The 17,280-nt window shown below is 40.5% G+C and overlaps 1 protein-coding gene and 1 long non-coding RNA gene across 5 annotated transcripts in view; one reads left to right on the forward strand and one right to left on the reverse strand.

Annotated features, from left to right (window-relative positions):
* The window catches only part of traf3 (TNF receptor-associated factor 3), an 80,825-nt gene extending 65,743 nt beyond the window's left edge, over window positions 1–15,082 (reverse strand). Inside the window, exons 1-2 of one of the 3 annotated variants that reach the window (XM_072270190.1) lie at window positions 13,917–14,496; window positions 9,220–9,288 (exon numbers count right to left, since the gene is read on the reverse strand). The gene's annotated coding sequence lies outside the window, so the exon portion shown is untranslated. Of the gene's footprint in view, window positions 1–9,219; window positions 9,289–13,916; window positions 14,497–14,953 lie in introns of those variants that run through there. The other 2 variants (XM_072270214.1, XM_072270172.1) reach the window with 2 other exon arrangements.
* LOC140204010 (uncharacterized) overlaps window positions 13,462–17,280 on the forward strand; it is a 47,890-nt gene continuing 44,071 nt past the window's right edge. For both annotated transcript variants that reach the window (XR_011887491.1, XR_011887492.1), the window contains exon 1: window positions 13,462–13,828. This is a non-coding gene — a long non-coding RNA (uncharacterized lncRNA). The remainder of the gene's footprint in view (window positions 13,829–17,280) is intronic.

Consider the following 17,280-nt stretch of genomic DNA (forward strand, 5'->3'; position numbering starts at 1 on the left):
CAAACTAATAACTCTTTTTCATTTTCCACAGATGTTGCCTGGCCTGCTGAAACAGATGTCAGCAGAATCTGACTGAAGGACCTTTCCTGCTACAATTAAGCTTGGGAATAACCCCAGCTACTTGTTCAATGCAGATTGACCGACCAAGCAAAAATCATTAACAGGTTCAAGAATATAACTGCAAATGACAGTTTGAAAGGAAAGGCCAATCTTTTATTTAGAAATTTTCCAACATTCATATAATCAATTTTTCTATTGTCCTATGTGTACAACATTGTTTATGGCAAATATCTAATCACTCATCAACCCTAAATTAAAGTGATTACTGCTGCCTAATGGCCACAATTTTTAAACTTCCCTTCAGTCCACCTCCAGCACTACAGTTTCTTTTTCCAGTTTGCAATTGATCTGACTTCAGACCCTTTTAGTGCAGCATCATGTCCTTTCATCCCTTCATCCACATGGACTCAACGCCATGAAATTCTGATCCTAACACACACATTCGTTTCATTTCATAAAAACTGTTTGGTTGCTTTATGCAGCTCTATTCGAAGCTGCAGAAGGTTGTAAATCTAGTTAGCTCCATCTTGGGTACTAGCTTACAAAGGAGCTACCTTTATAAGGTAAGGTAAGGAGCTCCTTACCCAAGGAGCGGTGTCTCAGAAAGGCAGCGTCCATTATTAAGGACCTCCAGCACCCAGGGCGTGCCCTTTTCTCACTGTTTCCATCAGGTAGGAGGTATAGAAGCCTGAAGGCACACAATCAGCAATTCAGGAACAGCTTCTTCCCTCTGCCATCCGATTCCTAAATGGACATTGAACCCTTGGACACTATCTCACTTTTTTAAATATACAGCATTTCTGTTTTTGCACGTTTTTTAATCTGTTCAATATACATATACCGTAATTGATTTACTTATTATTTTTTTTATTTTTTTTTCTCTGCTAGGTTATGTATTGCATTGAACTGCTGCTGCTAAGATAACAAATTTGACGTCACATGCCAGTGATAATAAACCTGATTCTGATGATAATGCCTGCTTCTGTTTACAGAACATTTCCCTTATTTCCACTGCCAAGCTGCCCAAAGCCTCTGCAGAACAATTATAAATATATTTCTACATTACAAAGCAATAATTGATAAGCTCGTTAGTTCTTTAAAGATGCCATACCATTCTTGATCATTTTAAAACACTATACTTATAAAGTTTTCTCGAGCTAGTTAATAACAAGATCGGGACTAGCTGGTGGCATGGACTGGATAGGCCCCTTGACAATTCTTTCAATGAGAACAATCAATAAATCTTTCAGCATTTTCTATTTATACTAATTCTTGTAAATGTTCCTTAAGAGTTGTCTTCCTCTAGCTAAGAATAATAAACTGCTACTATTTGGCAATTTATCAGTCTTGGAAGCTCAGGTAAGATGCCCCAAATACACGTAATAACTTTCCACTCTGCGTATCCTTGATTAAAAAAATTAATATTTATAATAGCTAATGTGGTTACTGTCTACGATGAAAGAATTAAATTGACTTCATTACTTACACCCTTCATATACGAAGAGTAAAAATCTTTACGTTACGTCTGTCTAAATGTGCAATTCACAGTAATTTATAATAAATAGTATGTACAACAGGACAGTTAATATAGCTTAGAAATACAATTGTATCAGCCTGACTTAATCAGTCTGATGGCCTGGTGATAGAAGCTGTCCCAGAGCCTGTTGGTCCTGGCTTTTATGCTGTGGTACAGTTCCCGGATGGTAACAGCTGGAACAGTTTGTGGTTGGGATGACTCAGGTCCCTAATGATCCTACAGGCCCTTTTTACACACCTGTCTTTGTAAATGTCCTGAATAGTGGGAAGTTCACATCTACAGATGCACTGGGCTGTCCGCACCACTCTCTGCAGAGTCCTGCAATTGAAGGAAGTACAGTGATGCAGCCAGTCAGGATGCTCTCAGTTGTGCTCCTATAGAAAGTTCTGAGGATTTGGGGTCCCGTACCAAACTTCTTCAACCGTCTTGAGGCCAAAGAGGAGCTGTTGTGCTTTTTTCACCACACAGCCGGTATATATAGACCACGTGAGATCCTCAGTGATGTGTATGCCGAGGAATTTAAAGCAGATCCATTGATGTCAATAGAGGTTAGCCTGTCTCTGTTCTTCCTTTTGTCCGTAACTAGCTACTTTGTCTTTGCGACATTGAGGGAAATCAGTAGGAACTGATATAACTGATAAGAAACTGGTGGACACATTCAGTGCAAATGAATTGGAAATATTTGTGAGAGAACCAAACAAGTATAGAATTGAAGTCCTTTCTCCCTCCTAATAGAGTTGTAATTAATGCTCTGTGGGTACACTATTGATCATTGCCATCTCTGCAAAATGTTGGCTTTGATGCCCTAGGGCTATATCAAGTGTTTTTGTCCATAAACATTCAAAGAAACACTGCTTTAAAAAAATTATAAACCCTCCATTTTAAGAAATCAGACATAAGCATTATAGCTGAAAGTCAAAAATCTTAAATTAAAAAAAAAATAGAAAATGGTGAAAACATTCAGCAGGTCAGGCAACATCTCCGGAAAGAGAAACAGAGTTAACGTTGCAGGCCAAAGACACTTTCAGAAGCCCTTGATCCGAAATGTTACCTCGGTTTCTCTTCCATGGACGCTGCCTGACCTGCAGAGTGCTTCCAGCATTTGAGTTTTCATTTGGTTAATTAATGGCTATCTACAAGATATTACGTAAATAATTGCATGAGTTTTCTGTGGAAAGCAAAGGGACGGAAAACCAAGGAAAAGCATTCCAAAAGGAGAGTCTCAATCACACCCAGTAGATTGTTATTTTCCCTTTTGGATGATTTCAACAAAACAATGAACAAAGTGATGCAGAACCTGAACACATCTCATCACATTAGAACAAAGAAACTCACTGATCTGAGCTAACAGGTCAATACATTCAATAAGATTATGGAAGTTGCTTCAGGGTCCCACCTTGCAATATCACCCTATTATAAATGCATAAGACAAAATATAAAATATGCATTAACTTTTCAGTGGTGGTTTCAAAACAACTTACAGGCCACACAGGATGAACACAGCTTTACTCAGTTTTGTTAACTTTCACTTAGTGTTGACTTTAGTGGAGAGTTGGAAGGAATCCCAACACACATCCAGCTATTTTTTTTAAAAAATGGTCAATTTATGTTCAATTAAAAAGGGAAAGTATTAGGCAGAGTGCACAAGAAAGTCCTATTTTCTCTCAAGGAAAACTTTGCGTGGTGTTTAAAACCTCAGCATTGTGACTTCTTGGATGTTAATGAAACTCCAGAACAATTATAAACAAAACTGTAATCACATACCAAAAGCTTAACTTCATTAGATAACACTGGTTCAAACAATTAAAACCATAACGTAAACTAAATAAAATTAAATTTTTACATGGGAGTCTACTGATGAATAAACTCCCAAATTTCTGTTGTGAATATACAAACCTAAATTTCTGCCCTGAATGCACAAACTACTAATGATCTTTTGCTGAGGAAATTGATGAAGCAATCACAGAACAGATCTTCCCCAGTTTACAAACACTTGACTTATGTAGAGCCCATACATACAAGAGAGCATTTGTAAAACTTGTAAGATGGATTTGCAAATTTCTGCCACCTGAGAACTCAGTACACGATGCATTTCTGACCTGATAAATATTTTTGTTACAAACAGTTCACAGGAAAGGAACCTAGGGAAGACATAATCCAGATTGGTGACAGAGGAAAGGGGTCATTTGGATCTGTGCAAAATCAATCCAGTCAGTCCCACTCACCAAAGCCTATTTTTATTTCCAAATATTGACCCAGTTTCATTTAAAATGCTGGAAATTAATCTGCCTCACTTCTAATACAGGCAGCCCAATCCTACAATCCAAACTCAAAGAATTTGCAATGTAAAACATATTCATCATCTCATTTCTGTTTTTTCTTAAGCAGCCCACCTTCATCCTAAACCCCCAATTCTTGAACTCTTTACTGATAGAAACAATTTCTCTTAAACAACTCAAACTCTTTATTCATGATCTTAAATATCAGATATCCTTGCAACTTACGTTCCAGGAAACAAAACTTCTCCAGCTACTCCACCACTGTTCTTGGAATCCTTCTGCAAGCTATTTCCAGTTTTCAAATCCCAAATATAATTCCTCAATCGAAACTACAGGCATAAAGCCCATGTGCCAAATTCAGTTAATATGATTTCTCCATCTAGCCACTAGACAGTCAGAATGAAAAAAAAGACTAGTTAACTATTGTGTACCAGCTTGCCAGTATGGTTCATGATCACCAATGACCTTGGAAGAAAAAGGTAGAAAAAGTAAAATTCCTCCACCCATTTTTGAAAGAATAGAAGCTGTGGAGATGCATGGATACACCAAGCCCTGGTCATTCAAGCATAGATTCTTATTTTCTGAGAAGGCTTGCATGCAGCATAATTTTAAAGGGAACAAAAGCAAGCTGCAAATATTTCCTTCCAAGCACATAGAGGCTGGTGCATTTTTTAAACTGCCACGTTTCCTCTAGTTCAAACCAAGCTCATGATTATAGGCTGAGAAATTAGTTGACATACTACAAAGTATTTCAATTATAGCTCAAAATTGTCGGCATCCTTCCATCAATGAGAAGACAGACCTGTAGCTCAAAGCTGCCCTTTCAAAAAAAATCTAACCACCTGGTTTCCCTGTCTCATTGTTGAACACCTGTTCTCCGCTTCCAAAATACACTTTATCCTTGCTTCTGATTCTATTTTCCTGCTTACATACCTGCAGAAACCCAGCATGAGAAAGATAATGTCTCCCCCCCCCCCACCCCTCAGGGGTATTAGTAAAAGCAGATTGAAATGTAGCATTAAGAGGCTGGATAAATACCTGAAAGGAATAAATTCAGAGCTCCAGGGATAGGGCAGGGGAGTAGATCGAGCTGAAATGCCCTTGCATTGAGCCAGTGTGGATGTTATGGGCCGGATGGCCTTGTATTAAAAAATTGTGGTTTACCTGACAGATGCGGAGCACATTTTCAAATAAAACAAGCTCAGTTCCATCCATACCTCATCCTTACCAAACGGGCTTCTCACCAGGGTGTCACGATGCTTTCTTTGAATCTCCCTCGCCTGTTACAGTAAATTCAACTCCTCATCTGTCAGCCTCACCCTATGCCTCATGAGGTTCCATTCACAAATCATTCCTGCTGGCAACAATACCACCAGCTTCTAAGCACAAACAACTTCCCTAAATTCATCCTTGGTTTTTTCTTTGGCACCACCAAATGTATTCAAAGAACAAATGGAAACAAACAAAGAAAAAGTTTCCAAATTTCTTTACATTTCCAACTACAGATGTCGGAAAGCTAAAATAAAAACAGAAAATGCTGGAAACACCCAGGAGGTCAAGCCACATCTGTATGTTTCTTTTCCCTTAGATGCCACCTGACCTGTGGTTCCAACGTTTTCAGTTGTTCTTCATTCGTAACCCATGCAACCAAAATCACTTTCCCCAATTCTTTTACGACTGCAGTCATCTGTTCTCAGCTTTAAAGTGTGTCTTTAAATATGCACTTCCTACAGCACTATACATTGTGCAATCCACAATGTACTTCTTCCTAGAGATGCTGCCTGGCCTGCTGCATTCACCAGCAACTTTGATGTGCGTTACATTGTGCAATCCTGTTGCTTCTTAAGCTACATTTCTCTTCACCAATGGATTCAAAATGTGCCTTTGGCTGAGAGCACCTATAGGCATTGACTAAAAACTAGTTTCATCACTACAGTGAATTTATACCAACAACTGCTGTCAGGGCTGTGAATACAACAATAAGATACTCTGTTCAAAATGTTGGTGTGATTAAAATATGATGGAAAACATTTCTAATCAGTATTTGGCAAGCACATTATTTGAACTGCCATCAAAAAGGAATACTTGAGAAAAATGAAGAAAGTCGATTTTACTTTGCAGCTCCTATTCCAATGGGATCCATCCATTACCACTGTGGTGACTGCAGATCTGCATTTACTTTAAAATATTAAGAAGTTCAGAATAAAACTTGAGCATTCAAAAACAAATTTAAAAATTATGAGTGCATCTGAAGGACATAGCAAGGAAAGGCGCAGAAGAGAATGGAGAGGAGGAGGGGACTGATGTAAAGTAACAAGGATGAAGATTACAAGGGAGATGAAGAAAGCAATTCCATCCAGATGGTAAGGGTCTGGGGCTTGCCTCCTGGAAGATTGGCAAAGTTAGACATTATGATCAAATTTTATATATGCTTGATGTGTACTGAAGAACAGCAGTGTCAGAAGCCAGGATCAACTAGCTTAGCTTTTTTTTTTGTTGTTCAGCACAGATGTGAAGGACTGAATTGCCTCTTTTGTGCCATAAATGTTTTATGATTTGTATTCCTAATATTTGCAGCATGTGAATACATGTTCCAAAACCAGAAGTCAATGCTTTATTCAAACATGATCTCATTGGAGACTTACCACACCAGAGCATTGATATGGGATTTAGGGCCATGATGCTATTTGATGGAAATCCTTGTTAACTCATAAAGTAGTAATACTCCAAAGAATGGTGTAGCTCTCATGTCTTTCCCCATGAATGATATTGTCACTTCTCTCCTCAGGTAACAACTCTTGTATTTTTACAATCTTCTGTTATTCAGATCGATCTCTCTCTCTCACACACACACAAAGAAATTTCGATAAGAAGGGGCAACCACATTTGAAATTCACGCTTCTTGTCAATGCTAAGTCCAGTTGTGCCAATGGCATTTACACCATAGCCAAATCAACACATAGAAAATACTGGAGGAACTCAGCAGGACAGGCAGCATCAATGGAACTGAATGAACAGTCAACGTTTCAGACCGCCACCCTTCCTCAGCACTGGAAAGGAAGTGGGAAAAAGCAAGAATAAGGAGGTGGGGGGGAGGGGAAAGAGTACAAGCTAGAGGGTCATAGGTGAAACCAAGTGAGTGGGAGAGGAAATAAGAAGCTGGGAGCTGACAGGTAGTGGGCCACGGGGCAAGAGGAAGGAGAAGTGGCACCACAGGAAAGTGACAGGCAAGTAAGGAGAGGAGAGGTGAGAGGGGAGCCAGAGTGGGAAATGGAAGAGGGAAGGGAGAGGGTTAGAGGTTAGGGAAACCTATGCTCGTGCCTCCAGATTGGAAGCTATCCAGACAGAAAAGAAGTGTTGCTCCTCCATCATGACAGCAGAGGTGGCCATGAATCGACATGTCTATCATCTCCCGCTGATATCGCATCCTCCTTCCCTTTCTCCCATGGTCCACTCCCTTCTCCCATCACACTTCTTCCCTTTACCTTTCCCACCTCCCTGCTCCTTAAATTTCCTCCCCCATCCACCTGGCTTCATCCATCACCTTCTAGCTTGTATTCCTTCTCTTCACTCCACTTTCTTATTCTGGCTGCTTCTCGCTTCGTTCCAGTCCTAATTAAGGGTCTTGGCCCAAGACATCGGCTGTTAATTCACTTTCATAGATGCTGCCTGACCTGTTGAGTTCCTCCAGCACTTTGTGCGCGCACACTCTGGATTTTCATCATCTGCAGACTCTGTGTTTATAGCTAAATCAACTATGGGTTTTTACAAACAAGCCCTTTTCACTGTATAACTGACCATCTACTTACTGAGCCATTGTCAGTTATTGCATTCTGTTAGGATCATTCAAAACGAGGAACTGTAACAGTAGAGAATAAATACATACAATTCCAGCATGAAGGCTCTACTTTGGAAAAGGGAAAGAAAATCTTTCCAATTCTAATGAACCTGAAACATTAGTTCTGTTTCTCCCTCCACATATACTACCTGACCTGCTGAATATTTTCAGCACTTTATTTCAGATATCCAATTCCTATTGAGTTTATTTTTTAATTTTTGATTTTAATAACTCCAACTACAAATTCACAAAAACTCCCCCATCCTCAGGAGCCCTGAATCTAAGAATGTAATAACTACGCAAATGTAGTTAATAAGCCATTGCACAGAAACATTTTTTTTCTCCAAGCTTCTTTACTGATGTTATTAGGATGAATTAAAAAAAACACAGAATGTCAGTCATTTGGGCTATGACTTCCCAGGAAGTATGTCATTCAGCCAAGCTCTGGTTATCTGCAAATTGTTTATATTATTATTAATCAAAATAATTTTAATTAAATAATGATCGTTATGCAATTTGATTTCACACTAAAAACTACTTTCTGCCATTGAGTCCAAAGTCGCTTTAGAAATACCATGAGCAGTCATTTATTTTATTTTCATTATTATGAGCTAAACTTCCCATGAAATAGATCTGTATAATTTTCTCTCTTTAATAAATAATTTACATTTACTACTATATTATTCTGAAAGCCACTAACCTAAAGTCACTCATTTGTCATCCCACCTGTAGATTAGTTTAAAAATATTATTTTTGGAAAATATATACCCTTTTTTTTTAATACTGAGATTCAGCACAGAGTGGGCCCTTTCAGCCCTTCAAGACACACTACCCAGCAGTACCCCGATTTAACCCTAGCCTAATCACGGGACATTTTACAATGACCAATTAACCTAAACCAATACATCCTTAGACTGTGGGAGGAAACCAGAGCACTCAGAGGAAATCCACATGGTCACAGGGAGAACGTTCAAGCAGCGGTGGGAACTGAATCCAGGTCACCTGTACTGTAAAGTGTTGTGCTAACCACTACGCTACTGTGCTACACCAGTAATCATGACCCACATTTCCAACAGACATTAGTCCTACTAATGCACAAGGGGAGAGCTGACTTTTTTTTTTTGAAAAGCACCTTGTAAAATTGTTTTTAAGGTCTGTATCAATATGAAAATGCTGTACGTCATAGTAAAAAGTATTTTTAGTCTTCAAGTGTTTTCCAGTATTATTACACTTTACTGAATGACAAACAGAAAAGAGCACGGAAAGGAAGGAATGGAAAGCAATGATTAAATGGCAAATTATACTGTACATCCGACGACTCTCAGCTTTTTAGTTCAAACTGAATATCTGAAGAAGTGCTTCTGAAATGATGTTACTGAGTGTTTATTTCCTGCGAATGGTCTCACCTGAAGCTAATGACTCATATCGGGTTAAAGTTCCACATGCGCTTTTCTACCATCTCAACTCAATTTCTGATCAGCTAAACTTAGAAAAGCTTTACTTACTAATATGGAAAAGTATCACATCCTGACCATGCTCCAGAATCCACAGGCATACACATTCCACCAAGGATCCTGCATAATAATTAAGAACAAATTTATTGCAGTATTTTTTCCCCTCTGCTCCTAAGCTCCTCAAAGTAATTTTCTTGGATTCCTGCAACCATGATCAGAGTAAAACTAGAACTTGGGCTCAGAATTACATGTGTAAATAAACTCACTCTTCCTTCAGTTAGTCCTGACGAAGGGTCTCGGCCGGAAACGTCGACTGCGCCTCTTCCTACAGATGCTGCCTGGCCTGCTGCGTTCACCAGCAACTTTGATGTGTGTTGTAAATAAACAGCTGGCTCCAGATGGTGTATCCCAGGGCCCTCCATTGGTTGGGGTCAACCATGCATCCAGCTGCCGATGTGAGACGCAGGCCAGTACAGTGTTGAGAGCAAGCTGTTGCCCATGTAGCAAGCTCCGTCTCTCCATGCAGCTAACCAGTCCAAAGGAACAGCAGAGACTGATGGAGCTTGGCACCAGCAATGTCATAGGAGTTGCCATTCAGCATTGAGCTCAACATAGCAGGGGCTGGAAAATCCCAGCAACACACACAAAATACTGGAAGAACTCAGCAGGCCAGGCAGCATCTATGGAAAAGAGTATAGTTGACGTTTTCGGCCGAGATCTTTCATCAGGACAGGAGAAACAAAGATGAGTCAAAGTTAGAAGGTGGAGGGGCTGGGGAAGAGGGGAGGAAGAAACACAAGGTGATAGCTGAAACTGGGAGGGGGGGGTGAAGTAAAAAGTTGGGAAGTTGATTGGTGAAAGATACAGGGCTGGAGAAGGGGAAATCTGATAGGAAAGGACAGAAGGCCACAGAAGAAAGAAAAGGGGGAGGTGATGGGCAGGTAAAGAGATACGGTGAGAGGGAAATGGGAATGGGGAATGGTGAAGGAGAGGGGGAGCATTACCAGAAACTAGATAATGCCCTTCTCCTTCACCATTCCCCTCCCTCACCTTATCTCCTTACCTGCTCATCACCTCCCTCTGGTGCTGCTCTCTCTTTTCTTTCTTCCATGGGCTTCTATCCTCTATCACATTCCCCCTTCTCCAGCCCTGTATCTCTCTCACCAACTTCCCAGCTCTTTACTTCAACCCTCCCCCCCTCACTCCAGATTTCACCTTATCACCTTATGTTTCTTCCTTCCCTCCCCCACCTTCTTAATCTGAACCCTCATCTTTATTTCTCCAGTCCTGATGAAGGATCTCAGCCCAAAACATCGACTGTACTCTTTTCCATAGATGCTGCCTGGCTTGCTGAGTTCCTCCAGCATTTTGTGTGTGCTATTTATGAAGGAGAGACATCTTTCTTGTGAAATGTTGAACCAAGGCCCATTCTCCTCCTGAAGATGAGTAAACATAGTCTTTGTAACACCTCAGCCATACACCAGAGAACCTTGTCTATTTTTAAACTCATCTTTGAACCAATGTCATTTAGCAGATCATCAGGTCATCATTCCATTGTATTAGGAGACCTGGATTACAGTTATGTAAAAACTAATTCTTTGCCACTAAAGTACTTTGGACTACCCTGTGGTTTTAAAAGGAGTTTCATCAATATCATTTTCTTTGTTCATGGCAATGTCAGAAACTCGAGGTCAAAGAATAAATGAGAACTATCATTGATTGGTGAAAACTGGTTGGAGTTCGTTGGTTTCAAGCAGCATTTTACATATCTCCTCACTAACAAGATTCACAGGATTTGACAACAGTGTCCAGTGAGCATTAGTATTCACAGGTACTTCAGTTGGACTATCAGCAACACTGGGGTAGGTACCTTCAGTGACAATGCAACATCTTCAAATGCAAGATATTAAGATAAAATGTCAAACTGTAAAATCTTTAAAAATTACTTGAACACTTATTATATATAACAATTCTATTTAATGCCAATCATAAAGTTTTATTTCTACTTTGAGTCACTTAAAATGAAGCCTATACTGTATTGTTTTCCACAAACTAATTGGCAACAGATCCCTACCTTTGTTTTAACCTGTTCGTTCTCCTAATCAGATCTAAGATCAGCAAAGATGCTAAATAGGGAGTGGACCTCCATGACACAAGTGTTGAAAGACCTTTTGTACCACACCACAGGTTCAGCAATAGCTACTTTCTGACAACCATCAGCTTTCTGAACTGACTTGCAGAGTCCTAACTCTACCAGAGCAATGGAACACTATAGACCATAGTGTTCCATTTTATTTTTGCACTCACGTCTTGTTTTTGCACAGCCTTTTCTCTCTTCAGTGTCTTGTACAATCTACAATTTATCTATATTCTGTGTGTCGTCTGTACCTACATACCTGTGATGCCACTGAAACATTTTCCATGGTATTCCTACCTCACTGTACTTGTGCCCATAACAATAACTCAACATGACAAGAACCAAACAGTCGAAACTACGACCAAGGAATATTCTTGCTGAACGGTGCAGTGTTATTGAAGAGGGTTATTTGTATTTGTGAAGATCACTAATTTCAATAAGGGAGAGCCAGGAAAAAATAAAGCTAAGAAAACAAATGAACTACCCCCCCCATTTAGAAAACAATAATTACTTTTATTTTCACACTAAAACATTCAGTTCAAAACATTCCTCAGCTTTTAGTCCTCACTGCATGCTGTTACTCATTTAATTATACATATCTTCACACTCAAACACAAATATAGGTCAATGCAACTATGACCATGGTCCTCAAGATCTGCCAAGGTTGTGAAGTTCAGGTTCTCAAAAGCCAATTGCTAACTGTGCCTGCTCTCTCCTACTACCAGCTGCTTTAACAAGCACCAACAGATAAGCAGCTCCATCATTCTTTCTTCAGCCTAGTTCAGGGATTTTCCTAAGACCACTTGTCACATGCTTCTCCTCAACATAAACAAATACTGTACGAAGTGTAATGTGTCAGTGCAGTCCTTGAAGGAGGCAGCTCACAGGGAAAATTTTTGCATATTTGGATTCACATATCCTGCCACTACCATGCCTTGTTCACACATCCACAAGTCAATGAAAGGAATCGAGTCAGGTATGAAAAGTTCATCACAATATTTGTGTTCACACTCAGAAGAAAGCATACATTGAATGTAAAGTTATTTAAAACAAAAAAAAGCTTTTAAATTAAACGTCAGTTCAAGCATTTACACCTCCCCCCCCCCATTTGCATTTCAGGTGCAGTACAAAGTCAATTTACAGACAACATTAGGTCTATTAGATATTGTTCCAAGAGGAAAGGAAAAGCTTCAAGTATAATTGAGAAAGGAAGTACCCACAGCTATTCTTAGTTTTTCCACATATTTTCAATATTAGTTTACCCAGTTAGTATTGAAAACCTAGAGCAGCTGGAAGTTCTGGAAATCTGTAGCTCATAGAAACACCTGGTCCAGAAGAGGGATTAATGTTGTCATGTACAGTCCTTTTGTTAAAACAATAATCTCTGTATTCTCCTCAAAGCTGACTAACCTGCCTTTATTCAGATTTCCATCATGTGGTATTTTTGTCTGCATGTAAATAATGTTTTACAATGTGAAATTGGCCACATCCCCAACCAAAATGTCTTTAGCAAATACAGAACAGTAAAGAGGAATAACTTGGAGGGAACAGGGAATACCGATAACTATACTTTTTTTTCTTTTTAGTGTGTTTGTCATTTCTTTTTTGCACCAGGGGTCTCCTCCACTGAATGCAATGATAATTTTTTCATTTCAAAAGGTTTGGGAACTTGGGAGGTAAAAAGAATGAATCCTACTATATCCTCGTTTCCAAGTCAAAAGATGAGCAGATTCCACCTACTCGAAAGAAATTGACTTCCTGTAAAGTTTTTTCTCCCCACAGGCTCCCCACTCTCCTTTGTGATCTCTACCATTGACTCTTCTAAAAGAGGGGCACATATTTACATCCCGCTAATTAAATAGTTCGCAAACTCAAACATGTGCAAAGGTCTGATGTTCGGCATCATTCCCCTGGTAAGAGTATCAAGGCCCCTGATAGCGGGGGGAAGGGGGGAGCCTTTGACACGATTGCAAGTACAATGAACAATTTTTTTAAACAAACCGCTCGCAGCCACCTCACAGAATGGCAACAGGAGCAGACATGGCAACAGCAGCAAAAAAAAATATCCAGAACATCCTCGGCACCAATTCAGCTTCCCTGCTCCCTACCACCTCTACACTAAAAGTTGAGCCACCTTCACGACTCGGTCACGGAGCTTTCAAGGGTTTAAATCCTTAGACCCAACAGCATTAATACCCTTGTTCTGGGAGGAGTGGAACAGTTACTACAACTGAGCTCCTGAAAAATCTCCGTATGTAGTCCACCTGGGGGGGTTATATTCCTGCAACTAAGTCGAACTGAGTCTTCAAACGTCCCAGTAGGGCCGGCCCCGTGAATGAAACGAGCGTGGAACGCCTGACCGGTTCAGAGCAAGAGTCCCGGCGACAGCACCACGATATGGACGAGAGCTCCTTTTTGAATTACATACAGGGAGGCTGCGAGTCCGCCTCCCGAACTGCAGGACCCAGGAGCTTCCTAGCACGAATGCCTATCTGAAAAGGCTGGAGGGGCTCGGACACAACGGTAAGGTCTGGTTTGTATCATCCCCTTCGCCTTTCACCACCCCCCCCACCTCCCTCCCCACTTCTGCTTCCCCGGGTGAGTTACTGACCCCGAATGGTGCTCTTCATCCGAGCGTGGTCTGGGCCGGCCCCTATAGTCCTTGCCCCCTTGCAGCCTTCACTCCCGGAGCCGAAAGTGTCAATCTTGCGGGGAAGCCAACCGGAAAATTGCTTCTTCTGGTAAAAATATCAGCGAAAAGTACCTCTGATTCATTGCTGCCATTTTGAAAGTCTTGTACAAAAAAAAAGGGCCAATTACACAATGTTAAAATTCCCCATTTTTCTGCCGCTGGTGTTAACGCCGATCCACTCGCTGCGATGACTGACTGTTCTGGCTGGAAAGCCCCTTAAGTCAATATCACTTCCTCTGGCTGTGGAAATCCCCTACTCTATAAACAATATTACACCCAGCGTACAGTGATCAACAGCTCTTTGATCAGCCTGCGATGTGCTTTAAAGAGATAGAAACGTTACAGAATGTGGCGTTTACGTGGACGGCCCCATTGCTTCTGCCTGTTAGACATTGATACTATTGTGTGGGGAGACGCATCGTAATTGCCAAATATGGCCTTAAAGTATTTCACATTTGATTAATGCTGCTCCAGTTAAATTGAGAAATCGTGGGCTGTTAAAAAGGAAAAAAAAACACTGGTGCTGACATCATGTCAAGCAATTCAAAAAGCAATTTGTACTGATGGGGCGACTTCACTGGAATTGAGTTGGTTTGCATTGTGTGACGACATCAGGCCAATTAAATCGTGCAAATGCCACCATTGGATGCTATTTGACTACACTAACTCAAAACGAGCCTCCCTCAAATTAGAATATGTAGCTCCAATTTTCATTCCAAATAAAAATACGGTGACATCATTAGAGTTTGTTCAGCGTGAGAACTAGAATTTAAACTGCCCAAGTGCAAAATACTGCAGTTGCTGGAAGTATTCAGGTTAGGCAGTATGCGTGTAGTCAGAAACAGAGTTAACATGTCTGGTTGACATACTTTCAATACAACTGAAGAAAGGTCAAGTAGCTTCAGGACATCGTTATCCCTGTTGTTGTTATTATTATTATTATTATTGCCACTTACTTGCTTGCGTTTACAGCAACTCCCCTTTAATCTTTAATCTTCAGACTCTGAACCAGGCAAAGTAATCAGATGAAGGCATTGGAACATTCAAGAATGTTCTACATTAGACTGGTATGGATGGTTTTCAGCAAGGGATAAGTTGATAATGCCACGTCATTACAAGTCCCCAACTTCTTCACCTTCACACAGTGTTCTTACTGGTGTTTTTATAAATCATCCCTTCCCTATCTATCACACCAGTGTACTATCACCGCATTCCATCTCTCTCCATCCTTTTGCAACTTCCACCCTTGATAAATGTTGCTTCTTCACTGGTGACCTTTTGTGAAAGTCGCTTCCTTTGTGCACAATTGGGAACAATGCCCTATCAGCATACTCTGAAATTCTTGCTTAAGCCTACGAGCTCTTCACCTCCCTCTCTATTTTAAGTCCTGCCAAAATTTTTGTCTCCTTAAGCCTGCTTTGAATCATTCCTCCTCATACACTTCCCAAAAAGCTTGGAACATATTTTCTGCATTGCAATTGATATATAAATGTAAATTCTTGTGCTAATTGCAGATAGTGTACAAAACTAAACTGACGCTAGAGGATTCAGAAAGTGTCCAGTGGAATGGGGAAGGGTGAGATTTGCAGTTAGGAGAATTGGAAATTCTCTAGAATCTTTGCTCTAAATTACAACACGTGTCAGTATCCAAGTACAGAAAAGGCCTGGTTGCAACATCTATCCACTGCTGTCAATAAATTTATTTGCTTGCTTGGTGCTTGCACATAATGACTATTTGGGCAAACTACCACAGGAAGCAGATGCTAACAGGTTGTTCTTTACAATCAGTCTCTGCAGAAATGCCCAACAATGCAAGAAAATAGAAACCAGAGGAGGGTACCTGGCTCTTCAAGCCTGCTTCAAGATTTCATTCAACAATAGCTGATATATGCTATCAGGAAGGCAACAGTTATTTGAGTTACTCACACAAAATGCTGATGGAACTCAGCAGGCCAGACTGTACTCTATGGGAAAGAGTACAGTCAATGTTTCAGGCTGAGACCCTTTGGCAGGACCCAGTTGCTACCTGGCCTGCTGAGTTCCTCCAGTATTTTGTGTATGTTGCTTGGATTTCCAGCATCTGCAGATTTTCTCTTGTTAGTTACTTGACTTACTGCCTTAACGCATTACAACAGTGGTGTGCAGAAGAGCATCTCCTAACGCATAACCTGGCGAACCTTAAAGTGAATGGGCTACAGCAACAGAAAAGCATCCACTCAGTGACCACTTTGTTTGATAGAGAAAATACTAATAAAGTTGCCACCAAGCATGTTCCTTTCCATAGAAACCATAGAAACCACAGCACAGAAACAGGCATTTTGGCCCTTCTTGGCTGTGCTGAACCATTTTCTGCCTAGTCCCACTAACCTGCATACGGACCATATCCCTCCATACACCTCCCATCCATGTATCTGTCCAATTTATTCTTAAATGTTAAAAAAAGAACCCGCATTTACCACCTCGTCTGGCAGCTCATTCCATACTCCCACCACTCTCTGTGTGAAGAAGCCCCCCCTAATGTTCCCTTTAAACTTTTCCCCCCTCACCCTAAACCCATGTCCTCTGGTTTTTTTCTCTCCTTGCCTCAGTGGAAAAAGCCTGCTTGCATTCACTCTACCTATACCCATCATAATTTTATATACCTCTATCAAATCTCCCCTCATTCTTCTACGCTCCAGGGAATAAAGTCCCAACCTATTCAACCTTTCTCTGTAACTGAGTTTCTCAAGTCCCGGCAACATCCTTGTAAACCTTCTCTGCACTCTTTCAACCTTATTTATATCCTTCCTGTAATTTGGTGACCAAAACTGAACACAATACTCCAGATTCGGCCTCACCAATGCCTTCTACAACCTCATCATAACATTCCAGCTTTTATACTCAATACTTTGATTAATAAAGGCCAATGTACCAAAAGCTCTCTTTACGACCCTATCTACCTGTGACACCACTTTTAGGGAATTTTGTGCCTGTATTCCCAGATCCCTCTGTTCCACTGCACTCCTCAGTGCCTTACCATTAACCCTGTATGTTCTACGTTGGTTTGTCCTTCCAATGTGCAATACCTTACACTTGTCAGTATTAAACTCCATCTGCCATTTTTTAGCCCATTTTTCCAGCTGGTCCAAGTCCCTCTGCAGGCTCTGAAAACCTTCCTCACTGTCTACTACACCTCCAATCTTTGTATCATCAGCAAACTTGCTGATCCAATTTACCACATTATCATCCAGATCATTGATATAGATGACAAATAACAATGGACCCAGCACTGATCCCTGTGGCA

Source organism: Mobula birostris, chromosome 1 (genome assembly GCF_030028105.1).
Source record: "Mobula birostris isolate sMobBir1 chromosome 1, sMobBir1.hap1, whole genome shotgun sequence".
Taxonomy (NCBI): Eukaryota; Metazoa; Chordata; class Chondrichthyes; order Myliobatiformes; family Myliobatidae; genus Mobula; species Mobula birostris.